The following is a 17,597-nucleotide window of genomic DNA, read 5'->3' as shown; positions in this document are numbered from 1 at the left end:
GCTGTGCCTCCATCAGGCAACAGCCTAGAGACACTCTAAGGAATTTTCCTCCAGAACGACCACAGTCAGTCAACACAACCAGAGCTACCTGTCCCTGATGGGGACAGGTCTACGCCTCTGGGAAACCAGGAACAAGCCACCTGCCCAGACACTCCAAGGCAGAAACATCTAGCAGACACAATCTCAGATTAACGGCCCCCTCACCAGCTCTCAAGCTGACTTTAGACACCTGGGTATTTCCCTTGAGGGGGTGCAACGTTCCTGAAGGTAGTGCAATACAACAACAATGTGTGCAGCAGACGGAGCAAGCTCTCCTAGTCCTTCTCCCTGCTCCAAAAATGCAGTATATTGTCCTCCATAGAGGACGTGTCATATACTAAACTGACAAGAAAAGATACTATGCTTGATCTTAGCCAAAAGGCTGAGAAGCGATCCACAGCAACAACTGAAAAGGTGAAAGTTTTCCAAAGCTGTGGGCGCAATAAGGCATTGTCTGCAGAGAAAGAATTCCAACCTCTGCCTACATAAAGAGAATTAATGAAAATCAGAGTATGTACTTTAAGGAACATATTAGGAAGCTTTGGCCGAGGTGAAGAGTGTTCTCTGTCTCCTTATCACAGCGTTACGGCCATTGTCTCATTTCCTGACAAATTGTAAGGGAACATTTCCCACTGACGGTACACACTGCCCTCTAAGAGTAACTTGTGTCCTCAGGATGCCGTAAATGTGACAGGGGAATCCAGGTGTTCAGTCCGTGGGAGGTTCGCATCAGAACATAGCCATCTCAGCACAGACACCTCACTGTCTCATTGAGGTGCTGGGCATGAGGCCAGAACAAGTGAGACAGGTGAAGGCCCCACCAGGCAATCCCCACCACGTGGGTCTCCTATCTTGCATCCTTAACCCCACTGAAGAGTTTCACAGGCCAGCAAATTCATCCCCACCCACCAGACCTCCCCTTCCGGCATCACTTCTGCTCAGGGAGCAGGGAGGTTGCAGAGGTAGTTGGTCCTTGTTGATCCTTAAAATAAGGACCGTGGTCACTAGTGAGAACGGAGCCATGCACAGCATCTCCAGCTAACTTGCCTCCATTCCTCCTGACTTGAGCTTGCCTTGCTAGCCAGAAACCCCTCAACCCCTGCTGACCGAACAGGACTTTTCATCTCCCTAAAGCATGGAGCTTAAAGAATTAGTTGTAATTTCACCAATCAGAGGAACGATAGAGAGGTGTCGTCAACTAGCAAACCACACATGTGCCCTGACACAACAGTAAGACCACCTTTATGCTGCCAGTGCAATTGGCTCCTGGCATATACTCAGGTAATTATGCCCAGAACTCCAAAGAAATATGTAAAATAAATGATTTCTTTTAACCTGCCATCAAACCAACAAGCAAAAGACGCCTTTGTTAGATGTCCTCAAACATTTGATTTCCTGTAACACATCACTCAACACATTATGTGCCGGGATAGAAGATAGAAACAGGGAGCAGGGCTGAGCCCTGCCATCTGGAGTAACACACTTCAAGGAGATGAAGTTCGCAGACGGCATGCTGTTTATGGGACAGGAAGGGTCTCTGGATTTTCTTTAGGTTCTTATTCTCCCCTCCCCCAGGACCGTGGTATAGGTACTTCTCGTGCCTTACCTGAAGCAGAACAAAAAAGGAAAAGAGAAGAGTGGGGAAAAGGGGAAGTGGTACAACTTTGTCTTCCTTGTAGTAGTTTTTCTTTATTCTAGTGGAAAGAAGAACAATTTGGAAAGATGCATTATAATCGTGCAATTGCTAACTGAGCAGTGTGAGTCATCACAGAACTCCCACTCTGTTACGAAGAACCCAGAACTATGGAAGCCTGATGCCAAACTGGCCTGAAGGAGAAGCCTGAAGAAGTCTGACCCCCTAAAGGAGTCAGGAGGATGTTTTTAAGGTCATCAAGTTCTAGGAAGAAAGCCAAGCTTAATTAAGCTTAATTCGTGGTGAGAAATCATTCCTTAGACCTGGTTTTCTTTGAAAAACATACTCCTCGCTTACACTCATCTTTAAGCTAGGATGAGCTTCATGATATTAGCAACATTCACTCTGGCACTACACTCGGCCAGAGTACAGACCTTACCTTGGCGTCTATTTATGTATGTATGTAGCAGTACTGTTTTCCTATTCAGGACGCCAGATCCTATTCAAACAGCCATGGATTTTAGGAATTAAAACTTCTATAGGCTAGTGCCACAATCAGAAACATTTTAAATGATGTTAAAGTTCAAATCTAACCACTGATTACCTGAATTTGTTGTTCTGATTGCTGTACTTGGCTAAATACAGTCCCGAGACCTATTCAGTGTGCCAGTTTTATTTCCCTCATAACATTCAATTCAACATATAGTAAAACAAAACAAAACAAAACAAAACAACAAAACATGATGCAACAAGAAGTAGAATGTCCGGAAATAAATATAAAATATTGAAAGTGTTTTTTTAACATTTATTTACTTTTGAGAGATAGAGTGAGACAGAGCACGAGCAGGGGAGGGGCAAAGACAGTGGGGGGACACAGAATCTGAAGCAGGCTCCAGGTTCTGAGCTGTCAGCACAGAGCCCAATGCAGGGCTCGAACTCACAAACTCACGAGATCATGACCTGAACCGAAATCGGACGCTTAACCGACTGAGCCACCCAGGCGCCCCTAATATAAAATATTTTAAATAATATAAAGCATCAGGCCAAATAAAAAAAATATTGATGATAACTATGATGAAAACAAAGGTCAGGGCAGAAGAGAAACAAAGAGGTTCCAATGCAAAATAATTTTTAAATTTTTTGTAATGTTTATTTTTGAGAGAGAGAGAGAGAGAGAGAGAGAGAGACAGAGCTCGAGTGCGGGCGGGGCAGAGAGAGAGAGGGCGACACAGAGTCCAAAGCAAGCTCCAGGCTCCAAGCTGTCAGCACAGAGCCCAATGTGGCACTTGAACTCATGAACTCACATACTCACAAGATCGTGACCTGGGCCAAAGTCAGACACTTAACCGACTGAGCCACCCAGGCACCCGAGTGCAAAAATTTTTAAATGTCCTTTCCTAGTTAGGTGAGCAAACAATATTTTATGTAAAAATAGCCTTGTCCAACAATTGATTTTATGTTTCTTTTTAGAAAAAGATGAATTATCTTTTTCAAAACATTCCACACATACACAAAAACAGCCACTCCCAGATGCATGTAATAGAACTTGGTATTTGTGTCTCAGAAATTACAATCTCATAAAGGGGGTGGTTTTGCTACTAGTGAGACTGAGTTCTTAAAATGGCCAGCGAAGCTACTGCAGTCCAGATGTATTTTTGTCTTCCTCTATCTCTATTGTGAATTATTTAAAGCAGCCTACTCCACAGTTTGAATTTGGCCCACATTTTAAATCAAGTTCACCAAAATAACATGCTCAATGTACTAATTTCCATTTAATAGAAATATTTCTATAAATTCTAATACCACTGAAAGGCAGTATGAAGCAAAGCACAAAAATATGTCTAAAAACACATTTTATCCCAGGAGAAATTAATCTTTATACAAAAATATCATGCAAATATTTATTTGCAAAGAATTCCAAGCATGTCTCTAGAAAAACCACATTTATAAACAAACTAGTGGGGCTGTTTAAAAAGACTCTCCACCAAATTGGTGGTTCTTTCATGTTTTTTAAATTACTTTTATAGAAATGTATTGTGTATGAAGGACCTACATGATTTTTGACTGGATAGGGCATTTTCATTTTTAAAAAGTAAAGATGTGTAGAGTATTACTACAATTTATTGGGACCATTTCTTCCCACAGCCAAGCTATCTCCTACAGGGACAAACTTTCTAGAAAAATAAATGAAGCAAACTGGAAAAGAAGGAAGATCATAGAATCTCAAACCTGGATGTTCACCTCTGCCTTTTCTAAATTACTAGGAACATTTTCAGGTCAGACAGGAATTCATGGGCCCTCCTAGGGGTCTTTGGTTTCATGATACTGGTTTGTAAGTCTCTCAATCTGCTCCAAGGCAATTCTAAGCAAAATTTTAAAGTATGCCTCTGTGTTTGAGAATACCCGTGTCATTTTCCTTGGCTCTACCTTAATTTCTATTTGTGCAATGACCTTGTAAAAATTATAACAGGCACCCATCCAACCAACACATCCATCCACACCCAGCCAATTTATATATAAATACATATTTGTATTTTTGTACACATTAGACTTGCTCTGCTGTATTTTGACAGTGTTGTCTTGTGATATCATACAGATTAACGTTTCTGTGATATCATACAGATTGTTTCTTTTTTTTAATTTTTTTTAATGTTTATTTATTTTTGAGACAGAGAGAGACAGAGCATGAATGGGGGAGGGTCAGAGAGAGAGGGAGACACAGAATCCAAAGCAGGCTCCAGGCTCTGAGCTGTCAGCACAGAGCCCAATGTGAGGCTTGAACTCACAGACCGTGAGATCATGACCTGAGCTGAAGTCGGACGCTTCACCGACTGAGCCACCCAGGTGCCCTACAGATTAATGTTTCTACTAAAGAGAGTGACTATTTCTGCAATAGTTACCTGGGGGAGAGGAAAGTCCTTAGACAGAAAAATTGGACCTTGGAAGACAGACCTTAAATTTATTCATTCTTTAATTAAGTGAGTATTTGTTGAGTATATGCTGCATGGCTGGTGGTGTTCTCCAGCCTGAACAATTGCCCAAACTAGAAACTAATGGGGGAGGCAAAATTTTACCTCACCCTCTTAGGGTTCTTTTTGGCTGACCTGAGAATCAAATTGACATAGGATATATCAACAGGAGAAAGGCATATAAATTCATTTATTACAAGTTTTACAGAATGTGGGAGGCTTCATAAGGAATGAAGATCAAAGAAATGGCAAAACCTATTTGCTTTTTTATATTAGGTTGAACAGACAAGCAATTCTGGAAAAGTGACTGAACTATGTGGAGAGGCCAAGGGAAGAGAATTATTTTCACAAGGTCTGTTTGTGTAGAATTCTCCATCTCAACTTCTCATCCTTGATGGTAAGAATGATACTTTTATTTTGGTACAGGGAGGACATCTTTAATACAGGAATTTTATGTCCTGCTTTTAAGAAAAATAAGGAGGGTCAGAGTGTTTTTCTTGTATTTGCTGTCACTCATGTGCCTTTAGCTTAAAATAGCCAATATGTGGCATATTTTGGAGTTGCATGTTCTGAACTCCTTCAAGATCATAAATCACACACACTCAGCACTTCCATTTAGATATCTAAACAGCATCTTCAATTCAGTGTGTCCATACTTAAACATGCTCTATTCACTGCTTCCCCCATGTCAGTTGATGGCAACCGTTCCCAGTGGCTCCAACCTAAAGACTCAATACTTCCCTTTTTTTCTTACTCATATTCACTGGAAATCTACGGGCACCACCTTCAAACTATATCCAGAGTCTGGCCCTTTCTACCATCTCCCTTGCTCTCACCCTGCTATGATGCACTTGTCACAACTGGATTATTGAGACATCTTCCACACCAGCTCTTCAGCATTTACCGTGTTTCCCTATAGTCTATTCTCAGCACAACAACCCAAACCATTCTGATAAAAATGAAGTTCAAATCATGCCATACCTCTGTGAAAAGCCCTCCCGTGATTGGGCATTTCACTCTGGAAAAGCTGAAGTCCTTACCGTGGCCTCAAGGTTCCTATGACCACTTTTTCCTGGTCCTCCCCTCCTAGCCCACTCCCCTCTAGCCACACCGGCCTCTGCACCCTTCCTCTAATGAGCCGGGCATGCTACCAACTCTAGGTGCTGGCTCTTTCCTCTGCCTGGAAAACTCTTCCCACCCCATATGTTCACGTGGTTAATTCCTATAAGTCCTTCAAATCATGTCTCATCAGATTTCACCTTCTCAGGGCGCCTGGGTGGCTCAGTTGGTTAAGCGGCCGACTTGGGCTCAGGTCATGATCTCGCAGTCCATGAGTTCGAGCCCCGCATCGGGCTCTGTGCTGACAGCTCAGAGCCTGGAGCCTGTTTCAGATTCTGTGTCTCCCTCTCTCTGACCCTCCCCCGTTCATGCTCTGTCTCTCTCTGTCTCAAAAGTAAATAAACGTTAAAAAAAAAAAAAAAAAAAAAAGATTTCACCTTCTCTGTGAGGCTTCCTCATCTTACTCTATTTTGTATTGCAGAGACAGCCCAAACACACAAACTCCTTGCTGGCATTTCCAACTTCCCTTAAACCATTCTATTTTTCTCCATGGCACTTATTTCAATCTAATAAAACTTATTTATTAGGTTTTGTTATTGACTGCTTGCTGCTTGATGAGGGTGGGTTTTTTTTTTTTTTTTTTTTTGGTTTTGGTTCTTAGGCTTCCTGATGTATGGCATCGTCATACCATAGAGTGGGTGCTCAATGAACAACTGTTCAGTGAAGGGATATGAGCAGAACAGATGTGATCTCTTGCCATCAAGAAGGTTACAGTCCACAGGAGTGATAACTCTTTTCTCTCTAGGCTTCCTTTTGTGCTCATGACCTCGATGAACCTAGATGGGACTGAAAGTGCCAGAAGATGCTCTGAGGTGAAGGAGGAAGGATGGCCTATTCCTTCCATGAGCAGTTAACTGAAGCTGCTAGACCATGACTTGGAGAGAAAGGAGTTATTCCCCTTTTCCCCCCACTTTTATTGAAGTATATCTGACAAAACTGTAATATATTAAAGTATACAACATAATGATTTGATACACATATAGCTTTTGAAAGGGTCCCTCCCTTTCACACATTTATCTGTGTGTGTAAGAACACTTCTACTCTCTTGGAAAATTTTAATTGACTAATACAGTATTATCAACTATAGTCACTATTTTACACATTATACCTTCAGACATTATTTAACTTATAACTGAAAGTTTGTACCTTTTTAGCAACTTCTCTCTATTCCCCACCCCAATTAGCTCCTGGCAATCATCATTCTACTCTCTGTTTCTATGAGTTTGACTTTCCCCTTGCCCCAGATTCCACATATAGGAGGACTCTCCAGGGTACAGGGTCAAGTCAGAGGGGAGCTGCCTTACAGTCATTCCTGTGGCAGTCTCTCTCTGAGGTCACTCTTGGGAATGGGTCAGATTTTCCTCAGGTTGCTGGTAGGTTTCCCTAAAGCCTCCATGACGCATACTACAGGCAATGACGCCCATCTCCATCTGCTTTAACTGCACCTCCTATAGTGTCTTATATATCCACCCCCAACCTTGGCAAAACTTCTGCTGTCTCAGGGAAGGTGTTTTCAATGAGCCATTAGGAAGTATAATCAATACTTATCAATCCAGTGGTTCTTTGATGTAGAGCTATACAGTGATATGAACTATCTCAGGCAATCTAGGAGAGATCTATTGGGTCAAGAGAGTCCTCCAGATCCCCTCAGCCAGCTCTCATAGATAATAATGACTTTTTCAACTCAACTAGGCCCCTTCTCTATGTGTTGCCCTCCTCCGGGAATTCATATTTGGTGCTTAGTATGACAGAAAATATTAACAGTCTGAGAAATTCTAGGAGAAAGGAAAACTAGTTAATTCAATTGCTTCCTGATGGTAAGAAATGTTAGTAGAACTAGAATTAACTGTTTAAAGTCATAACAACACCATTTAACAAAATATTCATCTTCTAAGGAAATAATGACCTGTGTCTGTGCCCAAGTGATGTACTGATTCAAAGAAACTGTCTCATTTATCTTTATAGCCTCCCCAGAAGCTAGCACCATGCCTGGCCAAAGAGCTGCTCAATAAATGTGAAAAATACAATATTCAGTCAGCCAACAAAATCAAAATATAGAGCTCACATTATCTCCTTTCTCTTCTTATACATCCAACTGTGGATATGTGTGACAGTTAGCTCTTTGGTCCCCAAACAAGCAAACCATTTTCCCCCTATTAATGATGGGGGACCATGGTATTATATTACAAGGCATGGTTGAAACATTTATTACCCAGGGGCCAAATTTAATAGCTTTTGCAATTTCCCTTTAATGTCCAAATTCGAGCTTCTTTGAAAATTAATTAAGTTATGGTTTATTGGGGAACTGCCCCCAGACAGCAAACCCATGACTCCCCATCCAAATTTATATCACACCAACTTGTTGTTTCATGCTTCTCTCAAGTCTTCAACTTGTCTCGTCCAATGCTGTCTTGAAAGGTGATCACTTATCTGAACATCAGTTCAAAGTTCTACCCAGGTAAGGCATATAGAACACTGGCTTCCTGATTTATGTTATTTTTAGAAGTTATTTCAAGAGACGGAATCTAAGGTTTCAGTTTTTTAAAAACATTTCTGTGTCAGGGACCTCTTCAACAGTTTGGTGAAACCAACAGATTAATTCATAAAATAAAATATATAGAATCACAAAGGAAATCAGTTATTAGCATTTTTGACATTCCATAGGCCAGTAGAGAATTCTACATGCCCTGAAATTTAAATCTGTGGATTAACTATGTCTTAACTATTCATTATTAACCATTATAGAGTACCATCTCTACATACATAGACTGACTTGGAATTTAATATAGAAGTAAGTAGTAACTAAGCAATTTAACTTAAAATCTATAAAACAGCCATGATCATATTTCCATCTAAATAAGTAAGTTTAGCCATCTTGTCATTAGCCTCTCCTGGCAGACTACACTTGTACTGTACCTGGTTTGCCACATATTGAGACTCTCCCTATCAATGTGACTTCGACCCTTGAACTTTTCCAAATTCCTCCCAAGTCAAAATAATTTTAATTCACTGAGAATTTCTTGGGGATTTCTAGGTATAGTTGAAGTAGGATGCTCTGTTACCTATATAAATGGCTTTCTTCCATCACCTGCAATTTTACATAATTTGTCCCTTCTGCATAACATCTGGAATATATCCATGAATAATGAATGGTCTGTCTTCTTGTTCTTCTCCTGACCAAGTACAGCTGGTGAAAATATCCTGCTTGGTCCTTATTCTCTCTGAGGACAAAGACGCAGCTCTCTGTGACCTGACTTAGTTTGGGCCTGGGGATTACTCCTAGAGATTTCCCATCTCCCTACAATTTACTGAGGACTGGAAGGCACTACTTGAGCTGGAGATGACAGCTGAAGAGAAAAATGAACTTGACAGCTAATAATAATAATTATTATTAATAACTTACTTATAATAAAAATTGTCATTATCATCATGGCTATCATTATTCATTTCATCTGTCGCGTAATTATAAATATTTTACTTGTATGACATGTCCTAATTCTGAATTTCATTGAAAGACATTAGGTATAGCTCACATATAGCCATTTGTACACACACATGCTATAGGGTTTATTCAACAAATACTATATGCCTACTCTGTATTAAACACCATATGGGGCGCCTGGGTGGCGCAGTCGGTTAAGCCTCCGACTTCAGCCAGGTCACGATCTCGCGGTCCGTGAGTTCGAGCCCCACATCAGGCTCTGGGCCCGCATCAGGCTCTGGGCTGATGGCTCGGAGCCTGGAGCCTGTTTCCGACTCTGTGTCTCCCTCTCTCTCTGCCCCTCCCCCGTTCATGCTCTGTCTCTCTCTGTCCCCAAAATAAATAAAAAAACAAAAAAAACAAAACAAAACAAAAAAAAACGCCATATAAACTATTACTAATCTGTTAAGGTTGTCTTACTGAGCTGGGAACCCTGGAAATGCCCTGAATTTAAAATGTTAAAATTATGTTGATGTGTTCCAACCCAACCAAGCTTCTGACACCTTTCAGCTCTAACTCTACTCAAGTGCAAAATTTTTAGCAATGAACAGTAGCTATTTTGAATCGGCTTTCAATATGTTGCAATGACACTTTCACAACTCAATACCCAAAACCTCACCGTTAGAAAATTGTAAAAGGTATGAAAAATGTCAGCCCAAAGGCAAAATCATTTAGCAATTTAAAAGTGAAAGTAGAAATTTGTTAGGAAAAGTAATCTTTTATCTTGAGTTCTTGTTTTCCTTCTGAAAAGTAAGTGTAGTTAATTTGTGTGAAAGGCCCTCTCCATTTTATTTTACAAATAAAAGATGTGCTAGTTAAGCTAGAAGTCAAGGACTTTACTAAAAGAAATATGATAAGCTCTTTCCCAATTAGCAATTTACTTGGTGAATACCATGGCTTAAAATGTGAGACACAGAAAATATCCAATATGCATACCTTCCAAGACGATTTTGCAGTATCTCTGAGAACAGAGATAAAGCCAAAGAACCACTCTTGTCCTCAAATATGTACGTTAACAAGACAGACCTTTGTGGAGAGAAGAGGAGTCATTTCTAATCAAACCAGAATCTGTACCTTCCTTTCCAGAAAGACAACTGAACCAAACAGCCATTTGTTGGTTTGGAATTATTTTAAATTATTTTAGAAGACGTCAAAAAATAAATTAGATTTTCCTTTTTGCATGTATTTTTCCATATCCTTTCAAAAATAAAATGTTCATTTGGGGCCATGACAATTAAAATAGAAATGTCTTTGGCATAAACTCGGCATTCTAGCCTGCAGGCAAAATATAAAATTGTTGTTAAATTGGAGTGGACCAGAAAATGGATGATAAAACTTGTCCGTGAAACTTCTGCTAATAACAAACATTTGTCCCATGACATGTACTGTAAGTAATAACACATGACCGGGGATGGATGTGTCATTGTCCCGAACAGCCGGTTTTGGTGCCTTTTACGGCTGTAGACCAAGTTCACCTAGCCCTTCAGTTGTGGCTTCCTATGAAACTGTGAGGGTTAAAAAATGCCCTTTAATCTAGGAAACACTTCAGAAGACAATTCCCTGATGTTTTGGTCTCAGTTGTTCTTCCTTCAAAGTTTTCAAGGCAGCTTGGGTTGTTGTTATTTAACACAACCAAGCACAAATTTCAGGTTCTATTTAATGCTTCACCAGCATTTACTATTTCCTAATAGCTATGCCATTTATTCATTTGTCAACATTTCTCTTTCACTCAGCAGTTAGAGAAGATAAGAAGCAGTCCTGGAAGAGGCAGAGAGTTGGTAGCTGAAGGGCCCATGTCAATGGCACAGGCAGTAAATCCTTCCTTTCGTCTGGCTTTATTTTACCATATTTTATTGAATCTAAGACATCACAGATGGTAAGATTCACCATTTTATGTACCAATACAAAAAAGAATATGCACTTTCAATCAATCTATGATATAACACCTTAATGATAGTTCTGCTTGAAGTCTGGGTGGGCCACATAGACTTCTTTGCCCAGAAATTTCCATTATCTATTCCGCATCACTTGACATTTTCTCTTGCTTTCTATTACACTGCTTGGCCTGTACCAGGAATTCTTTTGCACGTCTCTCAGTAACAAAATGTCTTTAGGTCCCCTAAAGCACTTGGCTGCTCTTTCCAAGAAAAGAAAGAATTGCAGTCACCTCTCCGACAAAGAACGTTTGCTTCACTAGTATCAAGTTCATGGCCAGCTGCTGTCTTTGTGCATACACAGCCACTTTTCAAGTCAAGGCTGAATAATAGGCTTCTTGTTGGAAACTTCTCAAGTGGCATTTACACTCGAGTTATATGTACCTTCCAACATCGCACACAAGCTCAGTCGACATAGCAATAACATAAACAATTATGACAAAGTTTGCAGGCAGTGGCCATTTCACCATGACTACTGCCTGGCTGACAGCAATTCCGTGATGTCTCTTGATTTCAGAGATGTTAAAATATGTGAAAAACTGGGCTTCTTAGAACATTTAGCAGAACACTGTCTAATCTGTTCACACACTATAAGGTAGCAAATTCAAAGCCCCACAGAGCCAATTAAATCATTCACAGTAGTCTAGTTTTATGTAAAAAGCATGTGCCTTCGATGTCAAATGTTTCCTGCCTCACTTTTAATAGAAATGTGAATACAAAGGAATACTGTACACCACGAGGAGAAAAACCAAGTTCCACAATCAGGAATGGTAGCAAACTAAGGAATGTATGTCCCATCTATAGGGGGCAGATGTCACATAGCTCAGATCAAATGTTAACCTGTCAATCATCCTGTAAGGACACTTTGAACACAATATTGTTCAATCTTCTCATTTTTCAAGAGAAGCTGGGCACCTGGGTTTTTATATGAAATCTCTTAAGTTTTGGCAGCTAATTCAAAAATTTCATAACACTATGCACGCCACACAAAGCAAATCTGTGTGCCACATCTGGTCCATAATTCACCAATTTGTGGTGCACACAAGATAAACCTCACATAGGTCAGCCATGTTATAAACACGGCCATTTGTCCTGTGGGTATTAATGAAAAAACGATCAGCATGACTGGAAAAGTGATCCTATCATGTGACTTCTTTGCCCACAAAGCATGAGGGCACCTTAGGCACCAGTAGAAATACTGAACCAGAAAGTCTTTTTAGCTAGTTCATTTTGAATGTTTTTCTTAAAACTGTCTATGTGTAATTGAACCAAGTCACTAGGCTTAGAACTAGGAATAAGCAGCTTTTCAGAAAGTAAAACTTGGTTGTTTTTTTTTAGTTACAATATTTCTTTAAAAATGAGAATTACTGTCCTGGATCCCAGGCTTGCTTGGTGCCCTCTTATAGCACCTCACTGAACCAGAGGACTCACTGTCTCCAGCCTCCTGGCTCTCTCGGGGCTGTGTGAGGAGGAAGCCCAGATGCCTGGCCCAGAAGAACTGAAGTAGAAGGCAGGGCTGACTACTTGGGAGCCCTTCCCATTGTCTCTGCTTCCTAGACCTAGAAAATATAACTTTTCTTCCCCTTAGAGAAAGGAGACGGGAGAGTAAGAGCAGCAACTCTTACTATGGCTCTCCCCAATGCACTCAAGGCTAAGAACCTGCCAAGACTCTGAATCTGAATATACCTGCTCTCATAATGGAACTCAAGACATGGGCTCCTTCAGGGAACTTGATTTTCTAGGACTCAATTTTCCCATCTGTAAAATGAATGAAAGCAAATGTTTTCCATCTGGGTTCTGAGAAAATTTAGGGACTCGGCTACTGTGCTTAAAGAAGAGGATCTGGTTTTATACAGTTTGCATTTGGTCTTAAAGGTACGGCTTCCATTTAACAGGAACATGTAACACCTAAAAAACAAAAACAAAAAACATAGTGTTGAAAAACACCAGCCAGGTGATCTAAGTGATCTGTAATGAGGCCTCTCCGGGTTGAATGCTTTGATTATAAAACTTCCCCAACATGTACGTACATTTCAATGCTGTTCTCACAAAGTAAAATGCAGAGACATTTCCAGATTAAATAGTGACTCCAGCTTTTACCCAAAATATGAGTCACTATGAAAATTCCAGTAAGGCTAAGTATGCAAAGGTACAAACAGCTTTGATTTTTCCCTTCAAATGAAGCTTTCTTTCTTCTCTGATTTTGCGAGACATGACAGCAAAGAGTGTAAGTCTGGGAAAAGCAGCTCACGCTAGGAAAAAGGAGACCTTGCATCTATTTGCTGTCGAACACACACACTCCCTGATCAAGTTTGTATATACAAGTGAAAAGAACGGAGGACATTTTCAATGTATAAAGGCTTCAGACCATGTTCTTCTGGAAGTGCAGGAAATTGAGATGAAAACTAAACTGCTATGCAGACTAGGCATAAATGTAACTACTTCTGAAACACACTCAATGCCTTCCCACCCTTTTCTGCCTGTATCTGGAATTTCCCCCCAGCCTGGTCGTCCACACCTCTCTAACCCCACATCACACACAGACTGAATGGTGATTTCGTTTCCAGTCTGCATTCCTCCTCTCCTCCTGAGCCCTGGAGTGCCTATTATCATTTATAAATACCTTATACAAATGGCTAGTTTTGTGAACTCCATTTGGACATGCCTAGGTAGAACTTTCACCCATACACTCCTGAAGTTAATACCACTGTTGTTCTTTTGGGTCCCCCATGGTTTCTTGCGTATATGTAAGTAGGTAATCAGTATTCCAGTTGAAGGATCAGATATGCTAACTGAATAATTTTTGTGTCTATGAGAAAGAACACTACTACTATATGAGAAATGATAATATGAGTTCAAATGATCTTTGAGAAAAAGGCAGCCTATTTGTTCATATTGTGATGTGAGACTAGGCTGTACCATGAACACAATGCTTAAAGAAGTGAGTGACGATGGGAGATGTTGTATGAGGCTCCAAGTTCAATGATATATTTAATGAAAAATATTAAAAAGAGAAGAAAAGATTTCACAATGTTCAGGATTATTGGATTCATAGTATTTTTTTCAGAACATCAATAATAAGGTTTATATTACTTTTCTAATGAAAACACAATAATGAAAAAACATAATAAGAAACACGCTTTGAGTGTGTATGCCAAAGGAATATCAGAAGGACTTTATTATTACATGAATTTGAGGTCCACATAATTTCCATTTTTAAAAGAAAACATTTTATAGGAAATGTTCTTTTGTGGTAGTTCACAGACTAAGAATTGATAGCCCCTTCTGTGGGTTTCATCATGGGTTTTTCTTTTAATAAATTCCATTCCAGAGAGAAGTACCAACATGCCTGTGTCTTGCTACCAAAGAAAACTTCATAGGCAAACTGAACCAATTTGTTTCCTGGTGTATATTTATCCCCATTAAGAGCTCAGAGAGTGAAAAAACACAGTAATTATTTTAGAGCTCTGTAAACGCTTTCATGTTTTAAGCCATAGGCTGGATTAGGTAGGTCCTGAAAATTCATTGTAGTAAAAGCAACAAAGCCTGCTATTACCTGGGGAAAAGCCCCAGAACATTTTGTCCTCTGGCTAGTGACTGACTGACTGGGATGGCAAGACAGTATGTCCACCTTGTTCCCATGGTGTCCCCCAGGGATGGGGGCACATCTGCTCTCAAATGAACTTTAAAACTGTGTCTGTGTGCGTGTGTGTGTGTGTGTGTGTGTGTGTGTGTGTGTGTGCGCAAACACACACACATGCACATGCATTTGAGCGGGTACACTATTCCCCAAATGGCAAAAGAAGGTGGGATATTTTATCTTTTTATCTTTCCAGAAGGCCTTGGGTAATTCAAAAGACTTGCCTAAAGGAATGTGTCTATAATAACATATTCCACCTCCATATTTCTACAGCTGGACATATACAAATCACTCCAAACTCCTTTTCTTGCTCCCATTCTGTAATGCAGAAGTCACCAAAAAATTCCCAATTGACCAATGTAAAATTCTAATTATTCTCTTTCACAGATCTTCTGGCAGTCCCATGCAATTAGACATATTTACAATTGTGCAGTGATATTCCTAAAAATGTGTTTTTCTTCTTGATTAAAATAATAGCCTTTCCTAAAACTTTCCCCTTTTTCCTTTGTAGGAGGCAAATGTGAGAGTCAGAATCACAGCAGCCATACTGCAAGTATGAGGTAACAGCCAAGAGAAATGCAGAAATCTCGGATATAACATTGTTCAGGGGCTGAAATAAAAATCAGAAACCACCTATCTTTAGTGTTCTTGTTATTTATTTAAGTCAATGTGATTGAATTTTTCTGTAGGTAATAGCATTCCTATCTCTTATTACCCATTCATTGCCAAACTCAGTTATCATGATCTATCCCTTCATTTGTGTTTCTCTTTGTCTGATTCTCTCTCCATTGTGTTCTTAGCCCCATATGTGAAAATATGTTCATTCTGCAGACACACATATTCTATATTCAGTGTTTACTAATGTATATGATCAGAATATATGCTTGATGATATACTTCATGAAAAAAGGATGGGGGTGGAGAATAGGCTGATTTTATGTTTAAATATATTTGGAAAACACTGGATACTCTGTTCTCCTTCTAGAGCTCTGCAATACACATAAAACTACTGCAACCTTTGAAAAAAAAGGACAAATATAAAAGAGACATTGGAATATCATTGAGATGCTTCCCAATCTTATTGGCCACTGAACTGATTTTTCAAGCACTCCCTTTACCTACTAAGTGTCCACCTCTCAGAATTAGGGTTCTGAGGACCATATGTAGGAAACTCTGTACTACTTTTATCCATAATTATTTTAGTAATTATTGTTTTATGTTTTCTTCTTTGCAAATGACCCATATGTTCTGACAACTTTTAGAGAAACTTCAGGGAATTTAAATCAATAGATATGTCAACACGTACCAAACAAAGGCAGATGGTAATGAAATTCTCGATTACTTCTGGCTAATTACAATTTCCCCCATTTTCTTTGCCTAGAAGATGCTGCCCCAGATACTGGCACCAACAGTAGCTTGCATGTGCATTTATTTTATTTTTTATTTTTTTTAATGTTTAACATTATTTTTGAAGGAGACAGAGAGACAGAGTGTGAGTGGGGGAGGGGCAGAGAGAGAGGGAGACACAGAATCTGACGCAGGCTCCAGGCTCCAAGTTGTCAGCACAGAGCCCGAGGCGGGCCTCGAGCTCACAAACCGCAAGATCATGACCTGAGCCGAAGTCGGCCGCTTAACTGAGCCACCTAGGTGCCCTTGCATGTGCGTTTCTAGATGGAGAAACTTCTTTCAGACTCTGTGCTTGAGACATAATCTCTTGATTAGTCACTGCACTGATCTCTATACAGACAACTGCTGTGATTCTGTCTGTGATAATGAACAATTCTTGCTAATGTGTGATTTATTTGGTTTGTCACTTAAGAGCCTTCTTTACCTTTAATGCCAAACTTGCATTCCCTTTGGGGATAGTTTGTTCTCTCATTAGAAGCACTTGATATACCTCTGAGGAACTGTAGGTTGTAACCACCACCCCCAGCATCCTTTCCCAAATTACTGTGCCATGAGCCCAGCTGTAGCTATCAGGGTGTGGGTTTTTTCCCCTCTGCTCTCTTCACATTGTCTCAACTTTGAGCCAGAATAATTTAAGTGCTACAGTCTTGTCGGGTTTTGCAACCATGAACAGCCTTATGAAGTCTAGGCGTTTTGCCAGAAATCTAAACTTTGTTGAACTATGTTAAAAGGTTAAACATTTCACAGAGTTTGAGTTCCCCCTCCCCCACTGCACTTCCAGACTCTGCCTTGTTCTGAAATGTCTGTTTTATCAAGAAATGGAATAACTAATAATGTGCTGGATAGAACATTTTCAACCATCACACTGTAACCATAGTAGTGCTAAAACCCACAACCAAACAAATGTTAATCACTCTCCTCTCCTTAATCAAAAAGAGCTGAGGACACAGACCCAATTTAGTCTGTTTTAAGATGAAATGCTAGAAGCTTTCCATAAAATGTAACTTTAAAAATGAAGCTGTTACTAATTGCTTGTAATAATTTCTATATTAACAAAAAAGCTTTCCTGAAACGAATGCCAATGAATAAAAATAAATTGCAACCTCCCCAGCCTGCAAGGAAATATAAATATTGGCCTCTAGGCCCCTGGTTTTAAAATCCTCCCTGTACTTATTTCCTGGAACACTGGATGTCTACTGACTTCTGGGCAGGATGTTTCTGAGGTTTTCGTGTCCACAGTCAACATGGATACTGAAGGGAAAGGAAGTAAATTTCTAGAAATCGTCCATGACAGCCCCAGCTCCCCACACCCAACCTGAGGGTAAGTGTTCTTGGCATCGCTGCTAAAATGTTCCCCTAGTTCACTTAATCTCTCT

At 39.9% G+C, this 17,597-nt stretch overlaps 1 non-coding gene across 1 annotated transcript; it reads right to left on the bottom strand.

Annotated features, from left to right (window-relative positions):
* Window positions 1–245: 245 nt before the first annotated feature.
* LOC121040523 (U2 spliceosomal RNA) lies at window positions 246–433 on the bottom strand. The gene has a single exon (XR_005795344.1). It is a non-coding gene; the product is annotated as a U2 spliceosomal RNA (small nuclear RNA).
* Window positions 434–17,597: the final 17,164 nt, after the last annotated feature.

This window comes from Herpailurus yagouaroundi, unplaced genomic scaffold (assembly GCF_014898765.1).
Source record: "Herpailurus yagouaroundi ecotype Mexico unplaced genomic scaffold, PumYag 28, whole genome shotgun sequence".
Lineage (NCBI taxonomy): Eukaryota > Metazoa > Chordata > Mammalia > Carnivora > Felidae > Herpailurus > Herpailurus yagouaroundi.
This window is presented reverse-complemented; position numbering and strand designations above follow the sequence as displayed.